At 54.8% G+C, this 6,000-nt stretch overlaps 1 protein-coding gene across 2 annotated transcripts in view; it reads left to right on the top strand.

Moving 5' to 3' along the window:
• Nucleotides 1-3,666: 3,666 nt before the first annotated feature.
• Nucleotides 3,667-6,000, top strand: part of GGTA1 (glycoprotein alpha-galactosyltransferase 1 (inactive)) — a 56,999-nt gene continuing 54,665 nt past the window's right edge. The window contains exon 1 of one of the 2 annotated variants that reach the window (XM_060608829.3): nucleotides 3,667-4,056. The gene's annotated coding sequence lies outside the window, so the exon portion shown is untranslated. Of the gene's footprint in view, nucleotides 4,057-4,944; nucleotides 5,076-6,000 lie in introns of those variants that run through there. The other variant, XM_060608830.2, reaches the window with a different exon arrangement.

The raw sequence follows: 6,000 nt of genomic DNA, 5'->3' as shown, positions 1-6,000 counted from the left end.
CATATTTTTCTTGACGGTCAGTGCTGTGCACGTGTGTTTAAAAAACCCTTAACTTTTTTTTTTCTTTTTGAATTTGAGAGAGAGAGAGAGTGTGTGTGAGTAGGGGAGAAGGGCAGGGAGAGAGAGAGGGAGAGAGAGAGAGAGAGAGAGAGAGAGAGAGAGAGAGAGAACCTCAAGCAGGCTCCACGCTGAGCGTGGAGCCCAATGTGGGACTCGATCCCACCACCCTGGGATCATGACCTGAGCCCAAATCAAGAGTTGGACGCTCAACCGACTGAACCACCCAGGTTCCCCAAACCCTTACCTTTTTTTTGAGGTAATAATGATTGAAGTAAAATAACGATGTTTTCCTCTAAAGGTTTTGAAGATTCTCTTTGGGTTGGCCTGTCTGTTACGGGGTGTGTATGTGTGTGTTAGGAATCTAATTTTATAACATAAAATCCACATCTAAAATGGTTAGGTTGAGCGTAAGTGCACTGCTCAGTAGCACGTAGGACATTCACCGTGTTTTGCCTCCACTGGCACATGTAGTTCCACAGTGTTGTTCATCAGCCCGAAAGGAAACCATGAGCCCATTCAACAGTCCCTCCCGCTTCCCCCAACATCAGCCCATGGCAACCCCTTATCTGCTTTCCGGCTGGATAAATGTGCCTGTTTGGGGGATTTCACACCAATCGCATCGTACAACACGCGGCCTTTGGCGTCTGGCTTTTTTCACTTCGCATTTCACCAGGTTCGTCCAGGTGGCGACACGAACCAGGATTTCCCTCCTTTTGATGCCGAATAATATTCCACTGCGAGGATGTATCACATTTTGCCTGTCCATTCATCCGTCGATGGACACTTGGGCTGTTTCCACTTCTTCACGATTATAAATGGTAATGCTGGGAACATCCCCGTACACGTTTTTGTCTGCATACCTGTTTTCAATTCTTTGGGGTCCGGCAACACTTTCTGAACAGTTTGGGTCCCCATCCCCCCGCCATTGATCTGTAGCTCCACCTGTCAGATACCGCGTTTCCGCACAGGGGAGGTCTCTTGCTAGGCTACTTATTTCGTTCCATCGGTCCGATAATCCACCCCCATACCAGTGTCCGTTGTCAGAGCCTCACGGTACATCATGATATCTGGTCGAGCAAGTGTTCAACTCCTCCCTCCCTGCTTTGTCAAAACCGTCTCGGTTTAAACCCGGCCCTTGGCCTGGGGAGCAGCTTGTCAAGTTCCACGAAAACTCTGTCGAGCTTTGTTGTGGATCGAGAGGTTGGTTTGAAGAGAATAAATCGCCATTTACAATGATGAAGCTTCCCAGCACACACATGGGTCCTTTTCTTCCCACCTCAGGACTTTTGCACGTGACTGTTTGGGTCCCTCTCCCCGAACCCTTCACCTAGCAAACTCCTCCTCCCCCCAGTCTCAAGGTCCTCTATAGCTGCATTTCCCCCTCAGAGCCCGGATCGTTTGCCCGGAAATCATTAACTGGGCATGTCATTGTCTGGGCTGTTGACTCCCCCAGCCTTGTTTGCTTGGTGTCCTTCCACTTGAAGAGGAGGGGCTGACACGTAGTAGGGTTCTGATAAATATTTGTTACAAGAAAGAAGGAGGTAAAGAGAAGAGGGTCTTCGGGCCCCGGAGCGCTCTGGCCATATGTGGAGAGATGGTGAACAGTCACATCACTTGTCTGTGCCTCTGCTTTCTTCCCTGGAAAATGGGGACGTGATCAGGGTGTGCCGAAAATTATGTGGGCTCAGGTACAGGTAAAGCACTTGGAGCCAACCCCGGCAAGTGATCGGAGCTGGCGCCTCCCTGACCCACCCTTCCTCTCCATGAACATTCAGCCTCACACTCTTGTGATGTGGCAGCAGGCTCCACAGCCCCGTCACCAACAACTATCTACTTTTGACTTTACCTTCCCCGTGAACTAGTCATCTTATCTCATTTTGCATATAAGGCAAATGAATCTCAGAAGGGAAGAATGACTAATCCTTAAACCTAGAACTCCTGACCCCCAGACAAAGTGAGTATGGTCTTTAAGGTGTTTTCCGGCTCAGATGTTCCGTCAGCAAGACTGAAGTTAAATTTTGAGCACCACGTGGATCCTCTCAAAGCAAAACAAGAAAACTTCCAGACCCACAGTGTGGAATTAAGTTATATTTATCTTATTGTTACTGAAATATGTATAAACCTAAAATTAAGGACGAACTCCTCATGCTCACAGCTCTATAAACCAACCATAAAGCCCACACAAATCTTCTAAGAAAACAGAAACACAACCACGAAAGCAAGAACATCCAAATTAAATGAATAGGGCTGAAGATGCGTTGCTGAAATCAGAGATCGGACACCAGGTGTTAACAGTAGCAGAGTAATGTTTTCACATGTTTTATGTTTCCGGTGTCCTCGTCTTTTGATTTGGATCACGGTGAGCCACCACTTGGGCCACTGTCAGAATTAGTGTCATCGTTTTCTTAAAACACACACACACGCACAAAACTCGTTTATAATCCAGTTTGATGGGCGAGCAATTTAAACAATGCATTCTCAAATGCAATAATGAAAAATGGGAAATAACGCCCTGAGTATAACATCGCTCATTGTATGTTTACGGTGATACTGACTACACTACTGATGAGTGACTACAAGTTCACCAAAGACAATAATGGCCCCGTTTATACTCTAGCAAAGGACCCATTGTGGTCATTGCCATGGGGCTCCTCATTCCTGAGCTGCTGTGTGGGGCTGATGATTCAATTCTCCCACCGCTTTACTCCACTGGACCCATCGGGAAACTTCATTCTCCCAAGCTCCAAGGCGTCACCTGGCCCACTTCGTGGCCTCTGTGCATGCTTCAAGTATTCAATCAGCCCTCTGTTCCTTTCTCATCGGAATGAAACAATTAAAATTATACATCACACTCATGTTTTGTGCCGCTTTCGTCAAAGTATAGTTCTAATGCATTAAAATACTTAAGAAGCTAATTTCTCAGTCTCTCAAGTTGACGTTCAATGACAAATGACCCTGGAAAAAGGAAGTTTTGAGTTTCCACCGGCAAAATACCCGGCCGTGAGCCCGAGTGTGGGAGTAAGATGCCTGTTGTCCCTTATCAGTGCAGGGCAAGGGCCGCCGGATGTGCCTACATCAACTCACCAGAAGTGAATCGCCGTCATGCTGGGCGCAGAACTCTCAAGTACATTTTGGGGGGTTCTCTTTTAAATAATTCCAGTGGAGAAGCCCGGGGGGTGTGTAGGGAAACTCGGGCTCAAGTCTGCGAACTTGCGCGGGCAGGACCCGCGCTGGGTGCCCGGTGACCAGCCCCCACTTCCGGAGCTTTGGACTTGGGGGGACCCGGGCAGGGCGGCTCAGGCTCCGGCCCGCCCGCCTGTCGCTGTCTCCATCTGCACTCTTCCTTCCCCAGGAAACAAATGGTGGATCAGACCTCCCAGGCTCTCCGCCTCCCCAGTGTCTGGCGGCGCGCCAGGGCCCCGAGGCCCCTCCCTGCACCACTGGGTGACAGACCCCACCCCACCCTCCAAAGCTCCGGGTCCCCCCACCCCACCCCACCCCACCCCCACCCCCACCACGTGCAGCCCGAGAAGGCAAAGAGGCCCAGCAGCCCTCACCAGGGATTTTCTTTTCTTTTTTTGCTGGTTGCAGGCTTTTTTCTGCCTGAGTGAAAATGAAACAGACACCCCCTCCGCCTCCCCGCCGGCAGACACACGCACCCGCACTCACGCACTCGCGCGGCCGGCCTCCCGGCCGCCAGTGTCCGGGGCGGGCCCGGCTCTGCACACACAGCCGCGGGCGGCGCAGAGCGGGGAGCGCCGCCGCTGTCTGTCGAGCGCTCGCCGGCTCCCGCGCGCCCCTGCCCGCCGCCCGCCGCCCGGGAGCAGCGCCCCGCGGCCGGCCCGGCCCGGAGCGCAGGCTGCACACCCCGCCCCGGCGCGCCCCGCGGGGCTCGGGCAGAGGCGGCGCGGCCACCGTGCGGGCCGCCAAGGGCGCCGCCGGGCCGGGGGCCGAGGCGCGGTCCGGCCCCGAGTGCGCCCAGGCTCTGCGGATCAGGTGGGTCCCGCGGGGCGCCGCCCGAGCCCCGGGAGGTGGGAGCTGGGCCCGGCCCGGGGGCTGCGGGCGTGGCTTGGGGGGCGGCGGGGAAGAGGAGCGGGGCCACCGCTCCGGCCCTGCCCTGTTTCTGCCCTGCCTGTGTCCCCGCTTTTGTTCTTGTCGCTCTCTCTCTCTCTCTGCCCCGGTCCCTGTCCCCATCCTGTCCCTGTCGCTGCCCGTGCCCAGCCTGCAGACTCGCCGGAGGGGCGGCGGGCCGAGGTCTCCCCACGGGGCCGACGGGGTGCGGGCGGGAGAGAGGAGCCCCGGGGGGTGCGCGGTGGGACCCCCGCCCCTGGGGGAATCTCGAAAGGAGTGAGGGGTCTGTCCTCGCCCGGGGGGCAGGACAGAGGGAGGGCTCTCGCCCTGGACTACTTGGGAAGAGGATGCCCCTGAGAAGGGGGAGCCTGAGAGGGTGACGAGAGGGGGCGCCGGAGCCCCTGAAAGCTGGGGCACGGAGGAGGAGTGGTCCGAGAGCGCGGACCCAGCCAAACTCGGCACAGCGAAAGTTTCAAACATTTGTAACTTTGGCAGCAAAAGGGCCTGCTGCACTGGGGTGAAGGGAGGAGACAGGGTCCCTTCAACTTTACAAACAGCCCCGTTCCTGCTCGAAAGGGACACCACCCCGCCGTTGAAAATGGCAGAAAAACAGCTAAACAGAATGATTGCACAAACTCTTGAAAGGCATCCAAAAAACAGTAAAGTGGAAAAAATTGTTAGCGCTGGAGGAGAGAAAGCAGAGCGACTTGAGATTTCCCAATCTGCCCGCTGGCCGGGCCGGGGAGGAGGAGGAAGGCGAGGAGGGTGTCAGCGCCTCTCCTCCTCCCCGCCACCATCCCCTCCCCCGCCGCCCCTGCACCTCTCCCATCCCGCCCCCGGAAGGAACCGGGACCAGGCGGCTGCTTCTGTGGCTTTGCTCGCCGTTTGCACTCCTTCTGGATCTGGCGCAGGCCTCGTTGCCTTCTTCATTTACCTGGAAATAGGTATGTCTCAGGAGGCAGGAGATGCTGGGGACCCCAGGCCTCACTGCTTCTTAGCTGGGAGACGCTATCCCCGGGAAGCCTGTTTCTGCAACTATGAAATGGGGGTGCTGCTCTGAGTAAGAAAATGCCAGCGTGTGTGACCTGCGGTGGGGACATGGTTATTCTGTTGCACTTCTGTGCCTCTTTGGCTGCACTAAGCAAGCACTTTCTCCCTGGTTCTGAGTTATTGCTGGGTGTACCGTGTCTCTCCTACCAGATGGCAGGGGAGGGGGGGCAGGTGCAGATCTCAATTGTTGTTGGAAGTGGCAGGTATTCAATGACTTAATAAAGCAGAGCTGGGAATGCCCCTGGGGTTTACCTTGGTCCAGGAGATTGCAGACTGTGCTCCTGGGAGTCTTGAGATCCTGGCTCTGGAGCCACCGTAGTGGGGGAGGGGGGCCTACAGGGCAGGGCTCTGACCCCTCCTTCCTTCTTTCAGAAGGAACAAGCTCCCTTCTGCCTTTATCTCTCCTATGTATATTGGGAAACCCCAGGGGCTGTTTTTGTTATCAGATTCCTCAGATCCAGTCTGCTTTGGAGAAACTGAGTCAAGAGGTATGCAAAGTGGTTTGTGTAAGATTCTCTGGTGGCCAAGCCTTGCCAGGAAGCCTGTCTCCTGAGTCATGGGCCACGAGCACCTTTCCCTTGGCCATGGTGGCTCCGAGCAGCCATTTCTCCAGCTGTTAGCACCAGCTCACCTGGATCCTAACTCCAAGGCCTCTGGTTCACCTTCTTACCCTTCTGGGAGAAGAAGCCATGAATCACATCCTCTGAGATGTTTTCGGACTTTTGTGGGACCTTTAGATGTGAGTAGAACTAACAGTTTGTTCATAGGCTAAGATCAAAAAGAATTAGGTTCCCCAGGAGCTAGTCAGCACACTGCCCT

The sequence above is a fragment of the Panthera onca genome, chromosome D4, assembly GCF_046562875.1.
Source record: "Panthera onca isolate mPanOnc1 chromosome D4, mPanOnc1 haplotype 2, whole genome shotgun sequence".
Taxonomy (NCBI): Eukaryota; Metazoa; Chordata; class Mammalia; order Carnivora; family Felidae; genus Panthera; species Panthera onca.
Note: the sequence above shows the minus strand (reverse complement) of the source record. Positions and strands in the feature narration are given on the sequence as shown.